Source organism: Phyllobates terribilis, unplaced genomic scaffold (assembly GCF_046119375.1).
Source record: "Phyllobates terribilis strain yellow unplaced genomic scaffold, ASM4611937v1 Scaffold_737__1_contigs__length_740118, whole genome shotgun sequence".
Lineage (NCBI taxonomy): Eukaryota > Metazoa > Chordata > Amphibia > Anura > Dendrobatidae > Phyllobates > Phyllobates terribilis.
The window spans coordinates 81894-95811 of NW_027363497.1; the positions used below are offsets into that span (position 1 = coordinate 81894).

Here is a 13918-nt window from a genome sequence, read left to right on the forward strand (position 1 = left end):
GAAAGAAGTCAGTGTTCCAGCAGAGGGAGACAACGTTTCAGAAAAGGCATTGTAGCAAACCAAAAAAGAAATTTTAAGCGCAGCAGAGTAACCAGCTCACATACCTGTTAGCTCAGGTGAGTTTAAAAGGCTGCTGTTGATAACAAGGGCATTTGCTAAATAGATGGTGTGTGTGCAACAATATACTGAAAGGTCAATTATATTGTGCAGCTTATCTCACCACCTGTAGTTATTTAGGTGAAAGCTCCAAAATGCTTGCCTAATATGTCTGTTTATCCAAAAGGAAGTATAGAGGGAGAGCTAGATAGATAGCATTGCATTACATTACATGGCAATGCAATGCACAGTTGCTGAAGTTGAACCAAAATGAGCTTGTCATCTGGCTTCTGCAACTTTTAACATGAAAAATCCAATGAGGAGAAGAAAAGCAAAGCCAAAGAGTCCATCCCAAAATCCGACAAACAAGCCAAATGAACAAAAAGCATTGAATTCAATTCTTTCTGATTTTAGAAACTGCATTAAAGAAGGGGTGCACCGGTCCTGGAGATACTGCAATACCAGGTCAATGCGTGGAGTGGACAGAGCAAGCTCTTTTTCCATCTCCCTGTTCTAAAAATCCATTTAATATATGGTCCCCAGATAGGGGACGTATCAGATATTAAACTGATAAGAACAGATACTACACTTGATCTTAGCCAAAAGGCCGAGAAGCGATAACCAGAATTGGTTTCCGACTGCGGTGCCACCCAAGGATTCTGAAAAGTCCATTTGTGAAGATGGCCACCTGGACTCCCGTTAAGAAGACATGCTGTCAACCTCTAGATCCCTCACATGCCTGCACTTTTCGGCTTGCTGCTGCTGCAATCCACGCGTTTTAGATCTGCATAACTCCACCTCTTTTAGCACAGTACCCTCAACCCCCGGCTGTTCCCACCCGCCTCAACACCGTTGGAAGGGAGGAGAACCAATTAAGGCGGGGGGGGGGGGGTGGAACGAGCAGCTGTCTACCCTTAGCAGGAGGGTTGCTGATTAATTACCTCTCCTGCTGCTGCTGCTGCTGCTGGCTGTCCAGCAGCAGACTGAAGGTGGTTGCTGCTGTGCGCAGGTATATAAAGGCTCAGAGCCTATTATGACACGCGCAGCCAGCGTTCCATTGCCACATTCCGTCTACTGCAGGCGGGATACCTGGATGGCTGAATGTCACTGAGAAGCTCACAGAGACCGCCATAAGCAACAGTTTAAAAGAATGCCACAGACTAATCAACCAAACTTTTTGGGTTGGTTTCTCTTTTATAGTCTGCAGGCATTAAATGAAAGAAATCAGTGTTCCAGCAGAGGGAGACAACGTTTCAGAAAAGGCATTGTAGCAAACCAAAAAAGAAATTTTAAGCGCAGCAGAGTAACCAGCTCACATACCTGTTAGCTCAGGTGAGTTTAAAAGGCTGCTGTTGATAACAAGGGCATTTGCTAAATAGATGGTGTGTGTGCAACAATATACTGAAAGGTCAATTATATTGTGCAGCTTATCTCACCACCTGTAGTTATTTAGGTGAAAGCTCCAAAATGCTTGCCTAATATGTCTGTTTATCCAAAAGGAAGTATAGAGGGAGAGCTAGATAGATAGCATTGCATTACATTACATGGCAATGCAATGCACAGTTGCTGAAGTTGAACCAAAATGAGCTTGTCATCTGGCTTCTGCAACTTTTAACATGAAAAATCCAATGAGGAGAAGAAAAGCAAAGCCAAAGAGTCCATCCCAAAATCCGACAAACAAGCCAAATGAACAAAAAGCATTGAATTCAATTCTTTCTGATTTTAGAAACTGCATTAAAGAAGGGGTGCACCGGTCCTGGAGATACTGCAATACCAGGTCAATGCGTGGAGTGGACAGAGCAAGCTCTTTTTCCATCTCCCTGTTCTAAAAATCCATTTAATATATGGTCCCCAGATAGGGGACGTATCAGATATTAAACTGATAAGAACAGATACTACACTTGATCTTAGCCAAAAGGCCGAGAAGCGATAACCAGAATTGGTTTCCGACTACGGTGCCACCCAAGGATTCTGAAAAGTCCATTTGTGGAGATGGCCACCTGGACTCCCGTTAAGAAGACATGCTGTCAACCTCTAGATCCCTCACATGCCTGCACTTTTCGGCTTGCTGCTGCTGCAATCCACGCGTTTTAGATCTGCATAACTCCACCTCTTTTAGCACAGTACCCTCAACCCCCGGCTGTTCCCACCCGCCTCAACACCGTTGGAAGGGAGGAGAACCAATTAAGGCGGGGGGGGGGGGTGGAACGAGCAGCTGTCTACCCTTAGCAGGAGGGTTGCTGATTAATTACCTCTCCTGCTGCTGCTGCTGCTGGCTGTCCAGCAGCAGACTGAAGGTGGCTGCTGCTGTGCGCAGGTATATAAAGGCTCAGAGCCTATTATGACACGCGCAGCCAGCGTTCCATTGCCACATTCCGTCTACTGCAGGCGGGATACCTGGATGGCTGAATGTCACTGAGAAGCTCACAGAGACCGCCATAAGCAACAGTTTAAAAGAATGCCACAGACTAATCAACCAAACTTTTTGGGTTGGTTTCTCTTTTATAGTCTGCAGGCATTAAATGAAAGAAGTCAGTGTTCCAGCAGAGGGAGACAACGTTTCAGAAAAGGCATTGTAGCAAACCAAAAAAGAAATTTTAAGCGCAGCAGAGTAACCAGCTCACATACCTGTTAGCTCAGGTGAGTTTAAAAGGCTGCTGTTGATAACAAGGGCATTTGCTAAATAGATGGTGTGTGTGCAACAATATACTGAAAGGTCAATTATATTGTGCAGCTTATCTCACCACCTGTAGTTATTTAGGTGAAAGCTCCAAAATGCTTGCCTAATATGTCTGTTTATCCAAAAGGAAGTATAGAGGGAGAGCTAGATAGATAGCATTGCATTACATTACATGGCAATGCAGTGCACAGTTGCTGAAGTTGAACCAAAATGAGCTTGTCATCTGGCTTCTGCAACTTTTAACATGAAAAATCCAATGAGGAGAAGAAAAGCAAAGCCAAAGAGTCCATCCCAAAATCCGACAAACAAGCCAAATGAACAAAAAGCATTGAATTCAATTCTTTCTGATTTTAGAAACTGCATTAAAGAAGGGGTGCACCGGTCCTGGAGATACTGCAATACCAGGTCAATGCGTGGAGTGGACAGAGCAAGCTCTTTTTCCATCTCCCTGTTCTAAAAATCCATTTAATATATGGTCCCCAGATAGGGGACGTATCAGATATTAAACTGATAAGAACAGATACTACACTTGATCTTAGCCAAAAGGCCGAGAAGCGATAACCAGAATTGGTTTCCGACTACGGTGCCACCCAAGGATTCTGAAAAGTCCATTTGTGGAGATGGCCACCTGGACTCCCGTTAAGAAGACATGCTGTCAACCTCTAGATCCCTCACATGCCTGCACTTTTCGGCTTGCTGCTGCTGCAATCCACGCGTTTTAGATCTGCATAACTCCACCTCTTTTAGCACAGTACCCTCAACCCCCGGCTGTTCCCACCCGCCTCAACACCGTTGGAAGGGAGGAGAACCAATTAAGGCGGGGGGGGGGTGGAACGAGCAGCTGTCTACCCTTAGCAGGAGGGTTGCTGATTAATTACCTCTCCTGCTGCTGCTGCTGGCTGTCCAGCAGCAGACTGAAGGTGGCTGCTGCTGTGCGCAGGTATATAAAGGCTCAGAGCCTATTATGACACGCGCAGCCAGCGTTCCATTGCCACATTCCGTCTACTGCAGGCGGGATACCTGGATGGCTGAATGTCACTGAGAAGCTCACAGAGACCGCCATAAGCAACAGTTTAAAAGAATGCCACAGACTAATCAACCAAACTTTTTGGGTTGGTTTCTCTTTTATAGTCTGCAGGCATTAAATGAAAGAAGTCAGTGTTCCAGCAGAGGGAGACAACGTTTCAGAAAAGGCATTGTAGCAAACCAAAAAAGAAATTTTAAGCGCAGCAGAGTAACCAGCTCACATACCTGTTAGCTCAGGTGAGTTTAAAAGGCTGCTGTTGATAACAAGGGCATTTGCTAAATAGATGGTGTGTGTGCAACAATATACTGAAAGGTCAATTATATTGTGCAGCTTATCTCACCACCTGTAGTTATTTAGGTGAAAGCTCCAAAATGCTTGCCTAATATGTCTGTTTATCCAAAAGGAAGTATAGAGGGAGAGCTAGATAGATAGCATTGCATTACATTACATGGCAATGCAATGCACAGTTGCTGAAGTTGAACCAAAATGAGCTTGTCATCTGGCTTCTGCAACTTTTAACATGAAAAATCCAATGAGGAGAAGAAAAGCAAAGCCAAAGAGTCCATCCCAAAATCCGACAAACAAGCCAAATGAACAAAAAGCATTGAATTCAATTCTTTCTGATTTTAGAAACTGCATTAAAGAAGGGGTGCACCGGTCCTGGAGATACTGCAATACCAGGTCAATGCGTGGAGTGGACAGAGCAAGCTCTTTTTCCATCTCCCTGTTCTAAAAATCCATTTAATATATGGTCCCCAGATAGGGGACGTATCAGATATTAAACTGATAAGAACAGATACTACACTTGATCTTAGCCAAAAGGCCGAGAAGCGATAACCAGAATTGGTTTCCGACTACGGTGCCACCCAAGGATTCTGAAAAGTCCATTTGTGGAGATGGCCACCTGGACTCCCGTTAAGAAGACATGCTGTCAACCTCTAGATCCCTCACATGCCTGCACTTTTCGGCTTGCTGCTGCTGCAATCCACGCGTTTTAGATCTGCATAACTCCACCTCTTTTAGCACAGTACCCTCAACCCCCGGCTGTTCCCACCCGCCTCAACACCGTTGGAAGGGAGGAGAACCAATTAAGGCGGGGGGGGGGGTGGAACGAGCAGCTGTCTACCCTTAGCAGGAGGGTTGCTGATTAATTACCTCTCCTGCTGCTGCTGCTGCTGCTGGCTGTCCAGCAGCAGACTGAAGGTGGCTGCTGCTGTGCGCAGGTATATAAAGGCTCAGAGCCTATTATGACACGCGCAGCCAGCGTTCCATTGCCACATTCCGTCTACTGCAGGCGGGATACCTGGATGGCTGAATGTCACTGAGAAGCTCACAGAGACCGCCATAAGCAACAGTTTAAAAGAATGCCACAGACTAATCAACCAAACTTTTTGGGTTGGTTTCTCTTTTATAGTCTGCAGGCATTAAATGAAAGAAGTCAGTGTTCCAGCAGAGGGAGACAACGTTTCAGAAAAGGCATTGTAGCAAACCAAAAAAGAAATTTTAAGCGCAGCAGAGTAACCAGCTCACATACCTGTTAGCTCAGGTGAGTTTAAAAGGCTGCTGTTGATAACAAGGGCATTTGCTAAATAGATGGTGTGTGTGCAACAATATACTGAAAGGTCAATTATATTGTGCAGCTTATCTCACCACCTGTAGTTATTTAGGTGAAAGCTCCAAAATGCTTGCCTAATATGTCTGTTTATCCAAAAGGAAGTATAGAGGGAGAGCTAGATAGATAGCATTGCATTACATTACATGGCAATGCAATGCACAGTTGCTGAAGTTGAACCAAAATGAGCTTGTCATCTGGCTTCTGCAACTTTTAACATGAAAAATCCAATGAGGAGAAGAAAAGCAAAGCCAAAGAGTCCATCCCAAAATCCGACAAACAAGCCAAATGAACAAAAAGCATTGAATTCAATTCTTTCTGATTTTAGAAACTGCATTAAAGAAGGGGTGCACCGGTCCTGGAGATACTGCAATACCAGGTCAATGCGTGGAGTGGACAGAGCAAGCTCTTTTTCCATCTCCCTGTTCTAAAAATCCATTTAATATATGGTCCCCAGATAGGGGACGTATCAGATATTAAACTGATAAGAACAGATACTACACTTGATCTTAGCCAAAAGGCCGAGAAGCGATAACCAGAATTGGTTTCCGACTACGGTGCCACCCAAGGATTCTGAAAAGTCCATTTGTGGAGATGGCCACCTGGACTCCCGTTAAGAAGACATGCTGTCAACCTCTAGATCCCTCACATGCCTGCACTTTTCGGCTTGCTGCTGCTGCAATCCACGCGTTTTAGATCTGCATAACTCCACCTCTTTTAGCACAGTACCCTCAACCCCCGGCTGTTCCCACCCGCCTCAACACCGTTGGAAGGGAGGAGAACCAATTAAGGCGGGAGGGGGGGGGGTGGAACGAGCAGCTGTCTACCCTTAGCAGGAGGGTTGCTGATTAATTACCTCTCCTGCTGCTGCTGCTGCTGCTGGCTGTCCAGCAGCAGACTGAAGGTGGCTGCTGCTGTGCGCAGGTATATAAAGGCTCAGAGCCTATTATGACACGCGCAGCCAGCGTTCCATTGCCACATTCCGTCTACTGCAGGCGGGATACCTGGATGGCTGAATGTCACTGAGAAGCTCACAGAGACCGCCATAAGCAACAGTTTAAAAGAATGCCACAGACTAATCAACCAAACTTTTTGGGTTGGTTTCTCTTTTATAGTCTGCAGGCATTAAATGAAAGAAGTCAGTGTTCCAGCAGAGGGAGACAACGTTTCAGAAAAGGCATTGTAGCAAACCAAAAAAGAAATTTTAAGCGCAGCAGAGTAACCAGCTCACATACCTGTTAGCTCAGGTGAGTTTAAAAGGCTGCTGTTGATAACAAGGGCATTTGCTAAATAGATGGTGTGTGTGCAACAATATACTGAAAGGTCAATTATATTGTGCAGCTTATCTCACCACCTGTAGTTATTTAGGTGAAAGCTCCAAAATGCTTGCCTAATATGTCTGTTTATCCAAAAGGAAGTATAGAGGGAGAGCTAGATAGATAGCATTGCATTTCATTACATGGCAATGCAATGCACAGTTGCTGAAGTTGAACCAAAATGAGCTTGTCATCTGGCTTCTGCAACTTTTAACATGAAAAATCCAATGAGGAGAAGAAAAGCAAAGCCAAAGAGTCCATCCCAAAATCCGACAAACAAGCCAAATGAACAAAAAGCATTGAATTCAATTCTTTCTGATTTTAGAAACTGCATTAAAGAAGGGGTGCACCGGTCCTGGAGATACTGCAATACCAGGTCAATGTGTGGAGTGGACAGAGCAAGCTCTTTTTCCATCTCCCTGTTCTAAAAATCCATTTAATATATGGTCCCCAGATAGGGGACGTATCAGATATTAAACTGATAAGAACAGATACTACACTTGATCTTAGCCAAAAGGCCGAGAAGCGATAACCAGAATTGGTTTCCGACTACGGTGCCACCCAAGGATTCTGAAAAGTCCATTTGTGGAGATGGCCACCTGGACTCCCGTTAAGAAGACATGCTGTCAACCTCTAGATCCCTCACATGCCTGCACTTTTCGGCTTGCTGCTGCTGCAATCCACGCATTTTAGATCTGCATAACTCCACCTCTTTTAGCACAGTACCCTCAACCCCCGGCTGTTCCCACCCGCCTCAACACCGTTGGAAGGGAGGAGAACCAATTAAGGCGGGGGGGGGGGTGGAACGAGCAGCTGTCTACCCTTAGCAGGAGGGTTGCTGATTAATTACCTCTCCTGCTGCTGCTGCTGCTGCTGGCTGTCCAGCAGCAGACTGAAGGTGGCTGCTGCTGTGCGCAGGTATATAAAGGCTCAGAGCCTATTATGACACGCGCAGCCAGCGTTCCATTGCCACATTCCGTCTACTGCAGGCGGGATACCTGGATGGCTGAATGTCACTGAGAAGCTCACAGAGACCGCCATAAGCAACAGTTTAAAAGAATGCCACAGACTAATCAACCAAACTTTTTGGGTTGGTTTCTCTTTTATAGTCTGCAGGCATTAAATGAAAGAAGTCAGTGTTCCAGCAGAGGGAGACAACGTTTCAGAAAAGGCATTGTAGCAAACCAAAAAAGAAATTTTAAGCGCAGCAGAGTAACCAGCTCACATACCTGTTAGCTCAGGTGAGTTTAAAAGGCTGCTGTTGATAACAAGGGCATTTGCTAAATAGATGGTGTGTGTGCAACAATATAACAATATACTGAAAGGTCAATTATATTGTGCAGCTTATCTCACCACCTGTAGTTATTTAGGTGAAAGCTCCAAAATGCTTGCCTAATATGTCTGTTTATCCAAAAGGAAGTATAGAGGGAGAGCTAGATAGATAGCATTGCATTACATTACATGGCAATGCAATGCACAGTTGCTGAAGTTGAACCAAAATGAGCTTGTCATCTGGCTTCTGCAACTTTTAACATGAAAAATCCAATGAGGAGAAGAAAAGCAAAGCCAAAGAGTCCATCCCAAAATCCGACAAACAAGCCAAATGAACAAAAAGCATTGAATTCAATTCTTTCTGATTTTAGAAACTGCATTAAAGAAGGGGTGCACCGGTCCTGGAGATACTGCAATACCAGGTCAATGCGTGGAGTGGACAGAGCAAGCTCTTTTTCCATCTCCCTGTTCTAAAAATCCATTTAATATATGGTCCCCAGATAGGGGACGTATCAGATATTAAACTGATAAGAACAGATACTACACTTGATCTTAGCCAAAAGGCCGAGAAGCGATAACCAGAATTGGTTTCCGACTACGGTGCCACCCAAGGATTCTGAAAAGTCCATTTGTGGAGATGGCCACCTGGACTCCCGTTAAGAAGACATGCTGTCAACCTCTAGATCCCTCACATGCCTGCACTTTTCGGCTTGCTGCTGCTGCAATCCACGCGTTTTAGATCTGCATAACTCCACCTCTTTTAGCACAGTACCCTCAACCCCCGGCTGTTCCCACCCGCCTCAACACCGTTGGAAGGGAGGAGAACCAATTAAGGCGGGGGGGGGGGTGGAACGAGCAGCTGTCTACCCTTAGCAGGAGGGTTGCTGATTAATTACCTCTCCTGCTGCTGCTGCTGCTGCTGGCTGTCCAGCAGCAGACTGAAGGTGGCTGCTGCTGTGCGCAGGTATATAAAGGCTCAGAGCCTATTATGACACGCGCAGCCAGCGTTCCGTTGCCACATTCCGTCTACTGCAGGCGGGATACCTGGATGGCTGAATGTCACTGAGAAGCTCACAGAGACCGCCATAAGCAACAGTTTAAAAGAATGCCACAGACTAATCAACCAAACTTTTTGGGTTGGTTTCTCTTTTATAGTCTGCAGGCATTAAATGAAAGAAGTCAGTGTTCCAGCAGAGGGAGACAACGTTTCAGAAAAGGCATTGTAGCAAACCAAAAAAGAAATTTTAAGCGCAGCAGAGTAACCAGCTCACATACCTGTTAGCTCAGGTGAGTTTAAAAGGCTGCTGTTGATAACAAGGGCATTTGCTAAATAGATGGTGTGTGTGCAACAATATACTGAAAGGTCAATTATATTGTGCAGCTTATCTCACCACCTGTAGTTATTTAGGTGAAAGCTCCAAAATGCTTGCCTAATATGTCTGTTTATCCAAAAGGAAGTATAGAGGGAGAGCTAGATAGATAGCATTGCATTACATTACATGGCAATGCAATGCACAGTTGCTGAAGTTGAACCAAAATGAGCTTGTCATCTGGCTTCTGCAACTTTTAACATGAAAAATCCAATGAGGAGAAGAAAAGCAAAGCCAAAGAGTCCATCCCAAAATCCGACAAACAAGCCAAATGAACAAAAAGCATTGAATTCAATTCTTTCTGATTTTAGAAACTGCATTAAAGAAGGGGTGCACCGGTCCTGGAGATACTGCAATACCAGGTCAATGCGTGGAGTGGACAGAGCAAGCTCTTTTTCCATCTCCCTGTTCTAAAAATCCATTTAATATATGGTCCCCAGATAGGGGACGTATCAGATATTAAACTGATAAGAACAGATACTACACTTGATCTTAGCCAAAAGGCCGAGAAGCGATAACCAGAATTGGTTTCCGACTACGGTGCCACCCAAGGATTCTGAAAAGTCCATTTGTGGAGATGGCCACCTGGACTCCCGTTAAGAAGACATGCTGTCAACCTCTAGATCCCTCACATGCCTGCACTTTTCGGCTTGGTGCTGCTGCAATCCACGCGTTTTAGATCTGCATAACTCCACCTCTTTTAGCACAGTACCCTCAACCCCCGGCTGTTCCCACCCGCCTCAACACCGTTGGAAGGGAGGAGAACCAATTAAGGCGGGGGGGGGGGGGGTGGAACGAGCAGCTGTCTACCCTTAGCAGGAGGGTTGCTGATTAATTACCTCTCCTGCTGCTGCTGCTGCTGCTGCTGGCTGTCCAGCAGCAGACTGAAGGTGGCTGCTGCTGTGCGCAGGTATATAAAGGCTCAGAGCCTATTATGACACGCGCAGCCAGCGTTCCATTGCCACATTCCGTCTACTGCAGGCGGGATACCTGGATGGCTGAATGTCACTGAGAAGCTCACAGAGACCGCCATAAGCAACAGTTTAAAAGAAAGCCACAGACTAATCAACCAAACTTTTTGGGTTGGTTTCTCTTTTATAGTCTGCAGGCATTAAATGAAAGAAGTCAGTGTTCCAGCAGAGGGAGACAACGTTTCAGAAAAGGCATTGTAGCAAACCAAAAAAGAAATTTTAAGCGCAGCAGAGTAACCAGCTCACATACCTGTTAGCTCAGGTGAGTTTAAAAGGCTGCTGTTGATAACAAGGGCATTTGCTAAATAGATGGTGTGTGTGCAACAATATACTGAAAGGTCAATTATATTGTGCAGCTTATCTCACCACCTGTAGTTATTTAGGTGAAAGCTCCAAAATGCTTGCCTAATATGTCTGTTTATCCAAAAGGAAGTATAGAGGGAGAGCTAGATAGATAGCATTGCATTACATTACATGGCAATGCAATGCACAGTTGCTGAAGTTGAACCAAAATGAGCTTGTCATCTGGCTTCTGCAACTTTTAACATGAAAAATCCAATGAGGAGAAGAAAAGCAAAGCCAAAGAGTCCATCCCAAAATCCGACAAACAAGCCAAATGAACAAAAAGCATTGAATTCAATTCTTTCTGATTTTAGAAACTGCATTAAAGAAGGGGTGCACCGGTCCTGGAGATACTGCAATACCAGGTCAATGCGTGGAGTGGACAGAGCAAGCTCTTTTTCCATCTCCCTGTTCTAAAAATCCATTTAATATATGGTCCCCAGATAGGGGACGTATCAGATATTAAACTGATAAGAACAGATACTACACTTGATCTTAGCCAAAAGGCCGAGAAGCGATAACCAGAATTGGTTTCCGACTACGGTGCCACCCAAGGATTCTGAAAAGTCCATTTGTGGAGATGGCCACCTGGACTCCCGTTAAGAAGACATGCTGTCAACCTCTAGATCCCTCACATGCCTGCACTTTTCGGCTTGCTGCTGCTGCAATCCACGCGTTTTAGATCTGCATAACTCCACCTCTTTTAGCACAGTACCCTCAACCCCCGGCTGTTCCCACCCGCCTCAACACCGTTGGAAGGGAGGAGAACCAATTAAGGCGGGGGGGGGGTGGAACGAGCAGCTGTCTACCCTTAGCAGGAGGGTTGCTGATTAATTACCTCTCCTGCTGCTGCTGCTGCTGCTGGCTGTCCAGCAGCAGACTGAAGGTGGCTGCTGCTGTGCGCAGGTATATAAAGGCTCAGAGCCTATTATGACACGCGCAGCCAGCGTTCCGTTGCCACATTCCGTCTACTGCAGGCGGGATACCTGGATGGCTGAATGTCACTGAGAAGCTCACAGAGACCGCCATAAGCAACAGTTTAAAAGAATGCCACAGACTAATCAACCAAACTTTTTGGGTTGGTTTCTCTTTTATAGTCTGCAGGCATTAAATGAAAGAAGTCAGTGTTCCAGCAGAGGGAGACAACGTTTCAGAAAAGGCATTGTAGCAAACCAAAAAAGAAATTTTAAGCGCAGCAGAGTAACCAGCTCACATACCTGTTAGCTCAGGTGAGTTTAAAAGGCTGCTGTTGATAACAAGGGCATTTGCTAAATAGATGGTGTGTGTGCAACAATATACTGAAAGGTCAATTATATTGTGCAGCTTATCTCACCACCTGTAGTTATTTAGGTGAAAGCTCCAAAATGCTTGCCTAATATGTCTGTTTATCCAAAAGGAAGTATAGAGGGAGAGCTAGATAGATAGCATTGCATTACATTACATGGCAATGCAATGCACAGTTGCTGAAGTTGAACCAAAATGAGCTTGTCATCTGGCTTCTGCAACTTTTAACATGAAAAATCCAATGAGGAGAAGAAAAGCAAAGCCAAAGAGTCCATCCCAAAATCCGACAAACAAGCCAAATGAACAAAAAGCATTGAATTCAATTCTTTCTGATTTTAGAAACTGCATTAAAGAAGGGGTGCACCGGTCCTGGAGATACTGCAATACCAGGTCAATGCGTGGAGTGGACAGAGCAAGCTCTTTTTCCATCTCCCTGTTCTAAAAATCCATTTAATATATGGTCCCCAGATAGGGGACGTATCAGATATTAAACTGATAAGAACAGATACTACACTTGATCTTAGCCAAAAGGCCGAGAAGCGATAACCAGAATTGGTTTCCGACTACGGTGCCACCCAAGGATTCTGAAAAGTCCATTTGTGGAGATGGCCACCTGGACTCCCGTTAAGAAGACATGCTGTCAACCTCTAGATCCCTCACATGCCTGCACTTTTCGGCTTGCTGCTGCTGCAATCCACGCGTTTTAGATCTGCATAACTCCACCTCTTTTAGCACAGTACCCTCAACCCCCGGCTGTTCCCACCCGCCTCAACACCGTTGGAAGGGAGGAGAACCAATTAAGGCGGGGGGGGGGGGGGTGGAACGAGCAGCTGTCTACCCTTAGCAGGAGGGTTGCTGATTAATTACCTCTCCTGCTGCTGCTGCTGCTGCTGGCTGTCCAGCAGCAGACTGAAGGTGGCTGCTGCTGTGCGCAGGTATATAAAGGCTCAGAGCCTATTATGACACGCGCAGCCAGCGTTCCGTTGCCACATTCCGTCTACTGCAGGCGGGATACCTGGATGGCTGAATGTCACTGAGAAGCTCACAGAGACCGCCATAAGCAACAGTTTAAAAGAATGCCACAGACTAATCAACCAAACTTTTTGGGTTGGTTTCTCTTTTATAGTCTGCAGGCATTAAATGAAAGAAGTCAGTGTTCCAGCAGAGGGAGACAACGTTTCAGAAAAGGCATTGTAGCAAACCAAAAAAGAAATTTTAAGCGCAGCAGAGTAACCAGCTCACATACCTGTTAGCTCAGGTGAGTTTAAAAGGCTGCTGTTGATAACAAGGGCATTTGCTAAATAGATGGTGTGTGTGCAACAATATACTGAAAGGTCAATTATATTGTGCAGCTTATCTCACCACCTGTAGTTATTTAGGTGAAAGCTCCAAAATGCTTGCCTAATATGTCTGTTTATCCAAAAGGAAGTATAGAGGGAGAGCTAGATAGATAGCATTGCATTACATTACATGGCAATGCAATGCACAGTTGCTGAAGTTGAACCAAAATGAGCTTGTCATCTGGCTTCTGCAACTTTTAACATGAAAAATCCAATGAGGAGAAGAAAATCAAAGCCAAAGAGTCCATCCCAAAATCCGACAAACAAGCCAAATGAACAAAAAGCATTGAATTCAATTCTTTCTGATTTTAGAAACTGCATTAAAGAAGGGGTGCACCGGTCCTGGAGATACTGCAATACCAGGTCAATGCGTGGAGTGGACAGAGCAAGCTCTTTTTCCATCTCCCTGTTCTAAAAATCCATTTAATATATGGTCCCCAGATAGGGGACGTATCAGATATTAAACTGATAAGAACAGATACTACACTTGATCTTAGCCAAAAGGCCGAGAAGCGATAACCAGAATTGGTTTCCGACTACGGTGCCACCCAAGGATTCTGAAAAGTCCATTTGTGGAGATGGCCACCTGGACTCCCGTTAAGAAGACA

General features: G+C 45.2%; 11 non-coding genes across 11 annotated transcripts; all 11 read right to left on the reverse strand.

Moving 5' to 3' along the window:
* Positions 1-524: 524 nt before the first annotated feature.
* Positions 525-715, reverse strand: LOC141237956 (U2 spliceosomal RNA). The gene has a single exon (XR_012303476.1). It is a non-coding gene; the product is annotated as a U2 spliceosomal RNA (small nuclear RNA).
* Positions 716-1836: 1121 nt separating this feature from the next.
* On the reverse strand, positions 1837-2027 carry LOC141237968 (U2 spliceosomal RNA). The gene has a single exon (XR_012303484.1). It is a non-coding gene; the product is annotated as a U2 spliceosomal RNA (small nuclear RNA).
* A 1117-nt stretch (positions 2028-3144) lies between these two features.
* LOC141237979 (U2 spliceosomal RNA) lies at positions 3145-3335 on the reverse strand. Its single transcript, XR_012303492.1, has one exon. It is a non-coding gene; the product is annotated as a U2 spliceosomal RNA (small nuclear RNA).
* A 1112-nt stretch (positions 3336-4447) lies between these two features.
* Positions 4448-4638, reverse strand: LOC141237991 (U2 spliceosomal RNA). Its single transcript, XR_012303493.1, has one exon. It is a non-coding gene; the product is annotated as a U2 spliceosomal RNA (small nuclear RNA).
* A 1119-nt stretch (positions 4639-5757) lies between these two features.
* Positions 5758-5948, reverse strand: LOC141237995 (U2 spliceosomal RNA). Its single transcript, XR_012303494.1, has one exon. It is a non-coding gene; the product is annotated as a U2 spliceosomal RNA (small nuclear RNA).
* A 1122-nt stretch (positions 5949-7070) lies between these two features.
* LOC141238440 (U2 spliceosomal RNA) lies at positions 7071-7261 on the reverse strand. The gene has a single exon (XR_012303925.1). It is a non-coding gene; the product is annotated as a U2 spliceosomal RNA (small nuclear RNA).
* A 1127-nt stretch (positions 7262-8388) lies between these two features.
* On the reverse strand, positions 8389-8579 carry LOC141237997 (U2 spliceosomal RNA). The gene has a single exon (XR_012303496.1). It is a non-coding gene; the product is annotated as a U2 spliceosomal RNA (small nuclear RNA).
* A 1119-nt stretch (positions 8580-9698) lies between these two features.
* On the reverse strand, positions 9699-9889 carry LOC141237998 (U2 spliceosomal RNA). The gene has a single exon (XR_012303497.1). It is a non-coding gene; the product is annotated as a U2 spliceosomal RNA (small nuclear RNA).
* A 1125-nt stretch (positions 9890-11014) lies between these two features.
* LOC141238000 (U2 spliceosomal RNA) lies at positions 11015-11205 on the reverse strand. The gene has a single exon (XR_012303498.1). It is a non-coding gene; the product is annotated as a U2 spliceosomal RNA (small nuclear RNA).
* A 1118-nt stretch (positions 11206-12323) lies between these two features.
* LOC141238001 (U2 spliceosomal RNA) lies at positions 12324-12514 on the reverse strand. Its single transcript, XR_012303499.1, has one exon. It is a non-coding gene; the product is annotated as a U2 spliceosomal RNA (small nuclear RNA).
* Positions 12515-13636: 1122 nt separating this feature from the next.
* On the reverse strand, positions 13637-13827 carry LOC141238002 (U2 spliceosomal RNA). The gene has a single exon (XR_012303500.1). It is a non-coding gene; the product is annotated as a U2 spliceosomal RNA (small nuclear RNA).
* Between the last annotated feature and the right edge of the window lie 91 nt (positions 13828-13918).